This window comes from Protopterus annectens, chromosome 9.part0, assembly GCF_019279795.1.
Source record: "Protopterus annectens isolate FY-2018-M chromosome 9.part0, PAN1.0, whole genome shotgun sequence".
In the NCBI taxonomy this organism is placed as follows: Eukaryota; Metazoa; Chordata; order Ceratodontiformes; family Protopteridae; genus Protopterus; species Protopterus annectens.
The window spans coordinates 773,583,116-773,597,668 of NC_056743.1; positions in this window are offsets into that span (position 1 = coordinate 773,583,116).

A 14,553-nucleotide genomic window follows, 5' to 3' on the forward strand; every position below is an offset into this window, starting at 1 on the left:
TAAGTTTCTGTTTTAAATTGGGAGAGCTAGATTTAAGCTGTTACTTAATGTGCAGCCATCTTGGAAGTCCTGATTACTTCCCTCATTCTTTTCAGAAACTATTTCTGGGGCTTTATCCCCCAAACCCAGTACAAAGGAGCCTTCATCCAAGTCTTTGAGGCCTTCAGGGTCCTCAGTGCCCTCCTCGGATCCTAACACAGAACCACCAAAGAAAAAACATAGGTCAAATCCGAAAACTGCTTCTTCTCAGCCAGCGTTGGAGTCAACAGAGGCTTCCTCGGATCCTAGCTCTTTAGATCAGAGGACTTGTCTAGGACAAGCTATTCCCCATCTTTGGACTCCGCAAACTGTAGACTACACTCCCTTGACCTTGAAGCATGCAGACACACTAGGTCTGCCATTCTTCCAGACGTCCGACTGAGGCCGACGTAGACAGAATGATGAGGAAATTTATGTCGGTGCAGATACAGATGGGAGTTCTTCCTGCCCCTACCCCTTCAGGTTAGGAAGCCTGTGTTTCTACTACTTCACCAATAGCAACTCCTTCTCCATTCTGACCTATCATTTCAGAGCCCCTGGATCTGAACCTTCCAGGTCCATCTGGATCAGCTCTGAAGCTGTTGATATTTTCATCTCTGAAGATCTCTCTGAGTGTACCAGCTCTTATGTTTTCAGAGGCAGATGACCCTCTGAGCTTGATTCATCACTGTTGGATCTGAAGCATTAGAGTCGACTCTAAAGTTTTCAGAGCTGTTTCTTTTCCACAGAGCCTCTGCATTGGACAGCTCTGCTTTGACCTCCCCCTCAGGTGGACTGCTTTTGGTCCAGAGGGAGCTGATGAAGCAGAAGCATGGCTTCCTTCTCCTCAACGCATTCTGCATTTGAGATGGTGAAGAGAGTGTTCTCTGCCTCTGCAGTATGGATGGATCCTACTGCCTCAGATCTTCCCTCTGGATCCTTTGTGTCTCTCTGCCTTGAGCTCCATCATTCTACACCATATGGACAGCCAGCCCAAAGTTGCAGGTTATCCAGCAGGCTATTTGTATCTCTTCCGACACTTATCTGGAGCATCTCACCATGGCAGTCCCTTGGAAGAGGACATGTAAGAGAAGGCACTTAGACTTCTCTCAGGAGTAGTTCACAGAAGATACTGATTTTGGTGAAGGTGAAGGGTCCCTAAGATCACCACCTGAAGACATCTCTTTTGGTGACATCCTTGAGATCCTAAAGCAGAGAGGTGGTTGGTCCACTGATGACCCTTCTGCAGAGGAATCTGTATTCCTGGAGGCCTTTGGGGCTGGCCTGTCTACCTACTGGGTAACTCCACCTACTGATAAGCTCATTGCCTTGATCTTTAGGCGGGTGTGGAAGGAACTTGATACAGTTGATCTAATCCCCAAAAGACTGTTTCAAATTCTGACACTACTTATAGGAAGGGAGTTTTGGAGCAACAGTGCGCCTGTAGATGCTGTGGTCATGGACGCAGCCACTAAGAAGGAACTTGCTGAGCAGAGTTCCTCTGTTCAGCCCCCTAACAGGGAGTATAGGGCATTGGACTGATTTGGGAAGCATGTGTTTGCTTCAGCAAATTTTGCCCTCAGGTAGCTGAACTACCTAGCACATGTTTGAGCATGTTTCTGCTTACTTGTGTCACACAACGCCATGCAGTTGTGCGCCGTAGCTGGACAGATAACTTCAACAGTGTTTCCCTTAGATACAGTTGTAACACATCAGTGTAATCCTCATCCTTAGTACTTCTCCACTCTAGGAGGTACTACTAGTGACCTGTGACCTATTAGACCACAAGCAAAAAAAAAAAAAAAAACCCGGCCGAAATATCCATCCACTGGGCACCTCCTTGATCAGTCCTGAACCCCCCCCCCCCTTGTGATAATTCTTCAACATAGCATTATGGACAGTTGGACTACCCTTGTTCCTCCTGCCAACCTTGTTGACTTGGGTCTCTTAAGGCAGTGTAGCAATTGCCTCATGTACCCTGACAACCCTCTTACTTAGTCAGTCTAGTACAGAGTGCAAAAAATGCGTCTACACCAAGAATCTTGAATCCCTGCTCTCTCGCACTAGAAACAGTAACACTGAAGAGGTTGTCAACCTACCCACCATTACTCATGCACATATGAATACTATGTGCATCAGTAGTGGTACTAAGACATAAAAATCAGTATATGCGGAAGTTATCTCAAAAAGCTTACCGAAACACCTGAGACCACCAAAACAGAAGACTGCAACAACTAACACTAACACAGTTCCCACAGCACCTATGGCAGATAGTAACAGCAGTGCCTGACCTACCAAGCCTGTAAGGAGTAACAGTTAAAAGCCAAATTTTCTTGTCATTGGAGACTCCATATTGACAAATTCTCCATATTCTCAATATTTGAGAATTCTCCATATTGAGACACACGGATGTCCCACTCACCATGTTAGACCAGCAGAAAGTCAAGGTCAGCTGTTTGTCTGGTTCCAGGATTTGTCAGATCATGCATGCACCCAGGTCTCTCAGCAACAAGTACCATTATGACTCTGTCAGTTCATGTTGGAGTGAATGACCGGAGACACACCTCACTGGACTATATGAAGAGAGACATGACTGAGCTGTATGTCTCTAGCTTGAGCAGCATACTACCCTCACCTAGAATGATGCCACAGTATAAACAAAAACTGATTGACTTCAATAATTGGCTTAGTTTTTGGTATCATTCAAAGGGGATCTAGTTTCTGTCTGCCTGGAAAGCCATGGTTGAAAAACCTCATTGCTTTGCCAGAGACAGTTTGCACCTGGCAACATGAGGCTTTCAGCTGTTGGCAGAAGCTCTTGCCTCCCCCATAATGCCTTTTTTAGGCAAGGTCTCGAAAACAAACTTACCAATGTGAACTTTGCCAATCATAACAAAATAAGGGCCATGCTGCTAAATGCTAGGAGCTTAAACCAAAAACTGCACACCCTGGAAGCACTTCTGTCACTGAAGATGTAAATGTCTGTGCAGTCATCGAAACCTGGTTCAAGGCCTCAGAGAGTATCCGGCCTTGCAAGGCTTCAATGCCTTCCATACTTTTAGACTTAAAAAATGAACGTGTGAGAAACAAAGGAGGCGGTGTTTCTATCTATATTAGAGATAAATTCACCTCCCATCTAGTTAGACTGGACAACTCCATGGAGTTACTCAAGTTCAGGTTACTGTGAGTAAGAGCCTCATTCAAGTCCTAGCCAACTATAGATCCCCCTCCATGGGTCATGCCATGCATGAAGCATACTTAACCAAACTAGAGTCAATCTAAACATTCCTGAATACTCTGGTTATGGGGGATTTCAGTTATCCCACCATCCTCTGGGAAACTTACTCCTGCCCTAACTCACTAGCGCAAAAGTTCCTTGACTTTAACTCAAATGCCCTGGAACAAATTGTTCATACCCTGACAAGAAGAACAAACAGACTAGATTGTGTCCTCATTAACATGACAAATGGATGCACTGCCCAACTGTCGGACTCACATTAGTTAAATTTGATCACAAATCAGTCACCTTTGAGTTGGCAGGAACACCAGAACTCAGAAAGGGCATAGTCAGACTAAAAAAACTTTACCAAGGCAAACTATACCCTCCTACGGGAAGGTACAAATGCATTCCAACCCTACCCCCAGCTGGAAGTGGTAAATGCACCAAAGTCTACACTAAAGCCCTGCACAATCACTTGTATAAGTGTATAGACTTGGCTGTACCAGAAAGGATCAAAGCTAGAGCCCCAAGTAAAAACAAGCTGCCATGGTGGGCATCCAGCATCAACAAACTTTCCAACAGACGCAAAACGTTGCTGTTCAGGAAAACAAAGTTGAGGCCCCAACTATGGAAAAGCATCCTCCTCTGCCTCAACAGACAAGACGTGTCAAATTCTCTAAGGGCATCTTTGAGAAAAATATTTCAAGCACAGCCAAGGATAACCATAAGGCTTTTTACAGCTACATATGTAGCCTAAAAGGGAAGTCCCAAGCATGTTCTGAACTAGTGATTAATGGTATCACACTCACTAACTCCACAGAAATAGCAAACCTGCAGATAATGTTTGGTGAAAATTTCACTCCTTTATCCCCTCCAAACTTATCACAAGCCTTTCCCCAAACGTCCCCCCTTACCCTACAAATCTGAAGAGCAGGTCATTAAAGCCTTGTCCAAGGCAAAATACACAGCCTCTGTGGGACTAGACAGCATCACAGACTGTATTCTAAATAGGCTAAAACATGAACAAGCATCACCATTAAGTACCCTTTTCAATCACAGCCTAACCACAGGCTTTGTTCCTGTGGAATAGAGAAACACGACAGGTACTTCCCTCAACAGTGGTGGCCTAGTAACAGACCATGGTTATTATAAACCAGTAAGTCTGACCAGTGTCATTTATAAGACAGTGGAACATATCATTGTGGACCTCATAAATAAAGACATAGTTGACCCTGGACCCAACCCAATTCGGCTTTGTCAAGGGCAGATCCTGCCTGTTAATTGTGGTGGATTTCTTCGAAAGTGTGACCAGGGCTATTGATGAGGGCAGATCTTTGCACACAGCATACCTCAACTTGGCAAAGGTTTTTGACACAGTCCCACACTCTGGCATTACTGATAAACTTAGTCAACTGAATGTAAACCCCTTTGTTGTAAGATGGGTTGCCAATAGACTCACAAACCAGACACACACTATCAAAGTAGCCATCTCTATATCAACCAGCACAGACCTGTCACCAGCAGAGTGCCACAAGGGTCAGTATTGTCTCCCTACTGTTTGGTATATACTTCTCAGAAGTTCAATCCAAAACTAAGGGGGTTGTGGCTGACCAAATTTGCAGATGACTGCAAATTGGGTGCAATTATTGAATCCGCAAATGTCAGTGTACTCCAGGAAGGTCTTACACAGACCAACGACTGGTGTCGTAGTCACAGTCTTAAACTGAGTGCAAAGAAGTGAATCATCATTCCCTTTGGCAAAAACAATGTCCCTTCACACTATCAAATCAACAATAATACCCTAAGTACCTGCAAAGTGGTAAGGGATCTGGGATCACAAGTTGATTGCGACCTTAACTTTGACCACCATGTGTCTACTGTAGTAAAGAAGGCTGTCTACATAGTGCACTTGATTGGTAAAGGCATTATCGTGAGAGCAAAGGAGGTTATAACCCCCTCTATACTTGGTACTAGTTAGGCCCATAACTGAGTATAACTTCCCGTTTGACATGTACCATACAAAGCACCTGCAGCAATTAGAGAGACCTCTGAGGTTTCTAAAAAAGAAGATCAAGGGACTCCAGCACATGACTTACACATACTGACCAAAGTCCTTGTCACTGTACTTTGTATCTTATAGACTTCTTAGGGAGACTTATGCCTGGCTTACAGAGCAATTTCAGTCCAAAACCTAATGAACTTGCTGTACATTTGTAAATCAAATGGGACTAGAGCTACCCATTCCAGTGACCTAAATGTGGCCTGTGACTTAAATAGGACATGCTGGACAGACAGATTTGTCTCCCAGTGACTGCCACTTTATGTGAAACAGAACACCTCTATGACACTGTTCAAAAGGAACCTGGATGAGTGGATGGGGCACCATAAATTCTTACCGAGTATAGTGCCCACAACCCTCCTGGACATGGGCAGTCATTACTAAATGCATTCCTAGCTGTTGGCTAGCGTATCTATGGTATTACATTGGGATGAAACAGCTAGGTTTGAAATTACCTCCAGGTCAATAGCCTAGTAAAATCCTATGAAAATCCCTTTTTGGACCACTACTGCTAAGACTCAGAGTTCTGTGGCCTCACAGTTTGCTACCCTGCAGTCTTATTTCTAATTCGTCCATGAGGCTTCTCTGTCATGCAGCTGAAAGTACCTCAAGGGTGGTGGGTTCAGGCATTTCCATTAGGAAGCATGCCAGGATGCACTTGTGTGATTTTGCTGAGCCCTTCAAGTCCTCATTTGTCAGTGGAGCCTTTTATGGCAGTTCGTTTTTGGCCCTAAGGTAAAGGACATGCAGTCATGTTGTGAGCAAGATGGAAAGATCCTCTCTGCAGTGAGAATATGTTTGTGAACCCCTCAAAGGACTTTTCTAGGAACCAATGAGGAGGATGAAAAATGTGGTTCAAGAAGTCCCATGGTTTTTTCCAAGATCTACATGGGGGAACTCAAATGGATGACACTGCACATGTGGCAGAGGAGGCCCGCAGAACCAAGAGTCTAGAGATTCTTCCTCTGACGGACCCTATCAATGCTCCTGAAAGGAGACCTGATTTGTCCCCCTGTGGAGACAACTGGAGGTCATTTATTCCTGCACCAGAGAGCCTGGCTAAACATCACAAAAGATACATTGGTGCAGAGGATTATATCCAGATGTTATACAATTCCCTTTTCCCTTCCACCTGTTTGCAGATTTCCAGATGTTCCACCCAATCAGCGGAAAGCTGGAGCACTAGAAATACAAAAGCTGCCTTAAAAAAAAGTTATCTAAGAGGTCCTACCAGACCAGTTAGAATCCGGAACTTACTCAAGATTCTTTTTTAGTGCCAAAGAAGTCAGGAGACTGTTGACCTATTTTGGATCTCGGCAACTTGAACAAATCAGTTTGACATCTACAGTTTTGGGTGGTTGTCGTTCAGCCCATTCAGCCCTTGTGCAAGGATGACTGGATGTGCTTGATAGACCTTAAGGATGTGTACTATCACATAAAAATAAACAGACAATGCAGAAGGTGTTTATGCTTCTGGATGAGTGCCAGTCATTTCCAGTTCAGAGTGCTGCCCTTTAACCTCACCACAGCCCCCCGGGGTGTTCACCAATTTCTTGCAGTGGTAGCAGCTTACTTCAGACTGCAGGGATTCCAAGTGATTCGATACTTGGATGACTGGCTCATTACCACCTCAACCAGGCATTTACTGATAAGAGTGTGAGATCAGGTACTCTAGACTTGCTCCCGTCTGGGGATAACCATAAATTACAACAAATCTCAGAACCTTCTCAGACATTGGAATTCATAGGCTCAAAGGTTCATAGGTGTGTACTAGGCTAATGGCTCTGGACCTTTTACAAGCCTAGCCCATAGGATTACCCTGGCATCATGCCACCTGACCTTAGTTCCCAGTGCCTTTGTCAAGTAGAGCCACTGGAGTGATCCCTAGGGTGAATTTTCTATTTCCCATCCACTCAAGATTTCTCTTGAGGGCCAGTGAGGTGCTCTGTTTGACATGTATGGGAAGTCTATTCCATAGCATGGGCAGTTTCTGGGTTATGAACCTGTCCCTCCAGCATGTTCTGTTGATTGTGGTAATGAGGTTGAGGTTTCTGGAGCATGTGTTGTGGAGGGATTGGGATTTCTTTAGATGTAGCATTTCTAACAGAGCTAGGTCAGACATGGCTTTCTAAGTCGAGCAGAGATCGCCTCCAAGTAGGCAATATGAGACAGAGAATAGTTGGAGTTGAGTCTGTCCATATAAGGCAAGTGTTTAAGGCCTAGAATCCTCTTTGTGAGGTACTTTTTGTGGCCTCTCCAGTTGTTGCAGGTGTCTGGTGAGGTACATGCCAAATGAGGAATTGTACTCGATGATTGTCCTAATGAGGGAAGAGTAGAGGAGACAATGACCTCTTTCTTTCTGGATGCAAAACCCTTAGTAATGAGATGTGCCACACAGAAGGACTTTCTGACCACAGTGGCTATGTGGTGGTCGAAAGTGAGGTTGCTGTCAACCTGTGTTGCCAGATTTTTAAAATTCCTTCTGTGTTCAGTGGGCTACCATCGATGTGGTAATTCATGGGAACCGGGTTTTTCAGAAAGGGGAAGATGACGCATTTTTTGGCATTGAGCTTCAGGCCATGGTTCTGACACCAATCATTTGTCTCAGTGAGGCCTTTCTGTAGGATGTCAGCATCACTTGGGGAGTTAATAATAGCTCCCAACTTGCAATCATCTGTGAACTTTGTCAGCCAGAGTCCCTCCGTGTTGGCCTGGACTTCAGAGAAGTAGATGCCAAACAGGAGAGGACCCAGGACTGAACCCTGTGGGACTCCACTCCTGACTGGTCGGCAGTCTGACTTGGAGTCGGCTACTTTCACACTGTGGGTTCTATCTGTGAGCCAGTTTGCAACCCACCTAGTGATATAGGGGTTGATGCCTAGCTTGCTGAGTTTTTCTATGATTCCTGAGTGGGGAATAACATCAATGGCCTTGGCCAGATCAAGGTAGGCTGTGTGAACCACCTTGGCTTCATCCACAGCTCTGGTGACTGGCTCAAAGGAGTGGACCAAGTTGAGTGATCTACCCTTCACAAAACCAAACTGTGTGGGATCCAGAGTTTGGAGATTCCCTATATCCTTGTTTGTTAGGTCCATGATGATGTGTTCCATAGTTCATTAGAGCGATTTTCAAGATGGTATCTGTGATAGCTTCTCTTCCTGTCTCAAGAGTACAAACTATCAGATTCCAGGTCAGAAGAATAATTTGCAGTACCTCAGTCTGAGCCTGATTGATTCTACAAGCCTTGGGATCAATGTTGGAGGCTGTAGTCCTAGTTACTCTGGCAAGATTTCACATGAGAATTCTTCAGTGGATGTTAGCAACACAATGGTTGATTCTTTACCAACACGTCAGCCCAAATAAGAATCACTCTGGCATGCAAGAGATGACCTTTGGTGGTGGATTCGATCAGATCAGGTTCTATAAGGCCATCCTTTCATTCTCCCTCAGCCCAAAGCCATAGTGACCACAGATGCATCTCAGATTGGGTGGGGGGGGGCACTTCCTGGGGAAACCAGTCCAAGTCTTTTGGACCCCTGAAGAGGCCAACACACTTATCAGTGTCCTGGAAATGAGAGCAGTGCTCTTAGCATTGCAGGCCTTCCAAGACTGCCCCTTTCTGGACCGTTGCGAGACAGCCAATATATCAGTAGTTTGGTACATCAACAAGCAAGGAGGAACTAGGTCTTCCTTGTGTCAAGAAGCCCTCAGTGTGTGTCAGTGGGTGAACTCCTCAAACCTTTTTCTGATAGCAATGCACATTTTGGGGAAGTCCAACGTGATAGCAGACAAATTGAGCAGGTCCATTCTTTTACCTCAACAGTGGTCTCTCAAGATAAGGCAGTTTTCTGGTTCATAGAAATTATTTTTTGCCAGTGGGGCCAGCCTTGCTGTGATCTCTTTGCATCTTCCCTAAACAACAAGTGCAACAGCTTCTTTGCCCTAATTTCCCATCTGGGGGAATCACCGAGAGATGCTCTTACTGCATGATTGGCCGCCCCCGGTCGCCTGTATACTTATCCCCCAACTCCCTTGATACCCAAATTTCTGCAGAAGGCTTTCCAGTTGAAGAGCAAAGTCATCCTCATTGCACTTTACTGGCCTTAATCTGTTCACCTTTATTTGGGCTCATCTAATTTACCCATCTTGGATTCAGGATCCAATTCTAGACCTCCTGTCACATCTGACAGGCACAACTCATTTGGATATCTCAAACCTAAAGCCGATGGCGTGGTTTCTCCACTTCCTTTAATAGCCAGGCAACCTATGCTCTTGTCCCCTGTCCATCATAGACTTTTTATATCTTCCCATAACACTTCTACAAGAAAACTTTACAGAAATAAATGGAAAAGGTTTGTGTTTTGGGAGCTTCAGAAATGTATTGACCCCTTGTCAGCCCCTGTACAAAGTGTCCTTGAGTTTTGGCTACAATTTTCTATGAAGGAGCTAGCTCCTTGACCAATAGAGTTCAATTAACAGCCATCTCTAACTTTCATATTGTATGTGAGAACTTCACCTAGGCTTTATGTGAACTTTGTATGGCCTTTTTGAGAAGTACCCTTCTTTTGGGCTCTCCTTATTAAGATCCATCTCCCCCATGGGACTTAAATGTGGTACTGCAGGCCTTGATTCATTCCCCATTTGAACCAGCAGAAGAATGTGATCTTAAGTTTCTGATCTGAAAGACTATTTTTCTAGTGGCTATCACCTCTGCTAGAAGAATTTCAGAACTTTAGGCATCTTCTAAACCTCCCTACTTGATTTTCAGAGGGATAGAGTACAATTACGAACCAATCCTTTTCTTCCTAGAATCTAACATCAACCAGTCCATTAATCTGCCAGTTTATTTTCTAAATTTGCAAACAAAGGAGAATATATGTTGCACTTATTGGACCGTTCACAGACAGTTCATTGAATTAATTCAACTAGGTCAATGGCTACTTTAGTGTTTCTATCTAGGGCTTCCATGGACACTATATGTGCAGCTGCAACTTGGACCAATCCTCATACCTTTATTACTCATAAACTGGATCTGGTATCGAGTGGAGGGCCTTTGACTCAGCTGTGCTCAGGAATATCCTTTTTCAGAGTCCACCCAGGGATTTAGCTTAGTTGAGGACTCTGTCCCAACTGTCGAGGACTGAATGAAAATTGACAAAGTCAGATAAAGAAGTTATGTGCTCCCCATAACATTCCATCTGTGTTGTCTATTTTCATTTTAACTCAACTCTCTACCCACCAACCCTCAACCTTTTTCACAGTTGATTTCTGGAAGAATGAAAGTTTATAACGACAATCACTGTCCTACATGTTGAGATCCAGACACAGCTACTTCTGTCAGGAATTTTAGGTTAGTGTTTCCTACTTTGTCAACCAGCAAAGAAGATCTGATATTTGTTAAGGGTTGGTGCATTATGGGTAAGGGAGGAGAGCTTGGGTTATTTGGTGGCCACTCGCTAAAATAAGGGTAGAGTTCGAGCCGAGGGTCAGATCTGAACCCAACTGTTTATAGGCAGAATTAAAATGGGCAATACAGATGGAACGTTGTGGTGAGTCCATAACTTCTTTATATAAAATTGTCTTAAATGCATACAGTTCTAAAAAGTATGAAATTGATTATTTTCAGTTATAACTTGGCTGTCCCCAACTGTAGTACACTACTAATAGAAACAGCATCATTTAAGCCCAGTGGTGTTGGCGTTTAGTATAATTTGCCAAAAACGTTTTCTGTATTCAAGCTTGTGTTCCCAGAGGCCTCTTCTGTAACCTTTTCAAGAACAAAAAGTTAAATCTTCTGTTGTTATTGCATGTCAGTGTATGTTTATATAGTGTGTTAGTGTTAGAGTTGTTATTGATATAGAAGTTGTGTTCGTAGATTCTTTTTCAACACAAGTTCTGTCTTGCCAATGTAATATGCATGGCAGAAATCACAAAACACCAAATACACCACTCCTATAGTGCTGCAATTAAAACTTTCATTTATCTTAAATTCAGTATCAACTGTATTCAGTTTAATGGTGTGACCCTCGCATATAAATTTACACTGAGTGCAAAAAACACATTTCCTCATCCCACTATTTGGTCTATTACGAATATTATTATTGTTCTTCTCCAGATTTTCTTTGATATTCAAGTGTCTTTTATAGATGAAACATGGGTACCTTTCCAGTGCTTTTCTACATGACTCATTTTGTTCAATGCATTTCCTTTTTTTTTTTTTTTTTTACAATATGCTTTTCTTGATTACTGAAGACACTGTGTTTTTAATCTCCATGGTAAGTTCAAATTCTGATGTAGCATTATTACCGTTGATCACCCCATCTTGGTTCAAACTATCATTACCTAGAAGGGAAAAAATAACTTTATTTTCCTCTTCTCAATCACCTCCTTGCTAATTTCATTTAGCATTCCAAGGGGATAACCTCTTTCAAGAAACATTGTAACTAGGTCATCAATTTCCAAATAAAAAATTATCATCATTAGATCAGTATCAATGCATGTACCATCTGGTCTTTAACTAAACCTCTCTTTTGGCACATTGGATGATTACTGGTAAATATAGAAGATTACTGGAATTTGTGGGTTGTTGGTATAATTTGGAGTCAGATTCACGTGTCTCATTAGTTTTCAAGATATTAGCATCTAGGTAATTAGATGATTCATAGGGATAAGTATAAATGCATCTTAAAAAAATCAGTTGTAGAATTTAAATAACTCACAAATTATTCAAATTCAAAGTTGCTACCCTTCCACATGATAAATATATCATCCAAAAGTCTCAAAAATAAAACTATATGATGTTCTTCGTGTTTCACTGTTGCAGTCATTACATTTGGATTATCTGCTTGCAGTAGCCCTCAGTCGGCATGATTATCAAAGACTTGGGTCCTGCGTCGGTTGCTGTCTCATCTTCATGACGTCAGGTAGTCAGGGGTGTAAAGCATGCAGCCGACGCCATTACATCAGTCTTTCTTGCCGTGTGGTGCCCAAAGCGGAAGCAGTTCGCAAGTGCCGGTCGGCCGACTCCTGACATTTTCGTTTTCGAGTTTCAGAACTGAAGTCTTCAACTAAGCTAAGTACCCCATTGGGGAACCTTTTTTCTAAACCGATGTCAGTAAAAGTTAACAATTGTATTTCTTGTGGAAAGCAAATACCTCATAAAGATTTTCATTCGTACTGCATTCCTTGCTTAGGCCCAGACTACGACGTACCTCACTGTCAGTTTTGTGCCTTATTCAAACCTCAAACTATTCGTCATTGGTTTATTTACACTTCTAAGTATTTTGGTACTCTGTTTAATTATCCAGAAATAGCTTCAGTAAGCCACCCGAATACCGACATTCCGAAAAAAAAACGCATATATAAAGATAGAGACACACCGCATAGGTCCAAAACGTCCGACGACGCTTCTCTTAAACTAGTCGCCAGTTTGCCGGTAATCAGTGAGGCACTTTCGCAGCCCCTGATACCTGCTACGTCAGATTCACAGGCCTCTACTGAGACCCATTCAGAGTCCGGTATGCCGCGAGATGCTTCTTCGATTGTGGAACCTGCTGATGTCTCTGCCTTGGATGGGTCCGGAGCTGCTGTGCAGGCACTGGCTTCTGGGGGTGAATTTAGGCCTACTGACTTGCATATTAAACTGATGCCATCCTCTTCTTCAAGGCCTAAAACCCGATCCATGCCTAGAAAACCGACACCCAGACTGCATGGTCAAGCCCCTATGCCTAAAAAACAAATGATAAGAATGGCTGAAGACTTTATTATTCTAATCAGGGGAAGCCGCCCTTCCCCCTCTAAGAGACCTAGGACTGATTTTCCTTCTGATCAGGACTCTGAAATTTCTGTTTCCACTGATGCCCAGGATTTACCCTTATCTACCTGTGATTCTGATGCAGAGGACTCATTCCATCTGCTTCCCCTCCAGAGGATTTCTCTTTTGGTGAAACCTTGCATACTCTTAGGGACCATTTTCACTGGGAAAGCCAGGATTACTCTGACTCCAGAAAGAGGCTTAGGGATTTCTTACTCCTGCCCCAACACAGGCCTTTAACTATACCTCCTGTGCTGGACATTGTTGATGATGCCTTCTCGGAATCTAGCCTGGCCCCTGACTCTTTGCCTCCTGCTCCCAGAAAACCTGATGGGTATTACAGGGTTCCTGACTCTCACAAGTTCCTTTTTAAAAATCCTACTGCGGATCCTGAAACCATTTCACAGGACCCAAGGGCATTAAGGCCACTACTGCCAAAAATCCTATCCCCTCTGATAGAGATTCCAGGGCGCTGGATAGATGGGGTAAGAAGGTATACACTTCTGCAGCCTTGGCCATTAGGGCCTTAAACTGCCAGTTTCATGTGTTAAAGTATCAGCAGCATATTATTGGATTGCTTAAACAGAAAATGATGATTCCTGATTGTGCTGAAAATAAAGATTTACATGATTTAATGCATTCTGCTGAACAAGTTGGAAAACATACTTTGCAATGTGGTTTTGATTCATTAGAGGCATCTTGCAGGGCTGCTGTCAGTAGGTCTGTACTTAGAAGACATGCTTGGCTTAAGGAGCAATCTTTGCCAGATCATTTTAAGGCAAAATTGCTGGATGCTCCCTTAAACCAAGACCGCCTGTTTGGCAACAAAGCAGAAGAAGTGCTTAAAAAGATGGAGGAAAAAGCTAAATCTATGCAAACTGTTAAAGATTTCCTGCAAGTACAGCCTTCCAGATTTAGTAGGCATTGGCCCTCTAAGAACTGGTCCTTTCCTGCCTCTTCCAGGCCTTCTCAGTCCAAACCCAGAACCAGCAGAACATCCAGGCTACAATCCCAAGGGACTCACAGGACTAAGCAGTGGGGGGCTCCCACTTCCAAAGCAGGAAGTAGTAAGACTCTCCCCTATGGTAAACTGTCTCAATGACTTAACTTTAAACCTTCCAAGCCATGCTCAACTGACTGTTCCTTTAGGGGGCAAGATTGCCTTGCAGGTAAAAAAATTGGGAACTCATTACCCAGGACAAATGGGTTTTAAATATAGTTTCCCAAGGATACAGATTCCACTTCCACTCCTTTCCAACACCAAACGGTTAGCCATATCTACCCACAAATCAGTGGGCAGAGGCTCAAAAGCAAGTTCTCTCTCTTTTAAGCATCATGGCTATTCATCCTGTCCCAGAAGAAGAATTGGGGACAAGGTTTCTACACAAGACTTTTTCTGGTTCCCAGAAAAGACAATTCCTGGTGTCCTATCCTGGACCTATC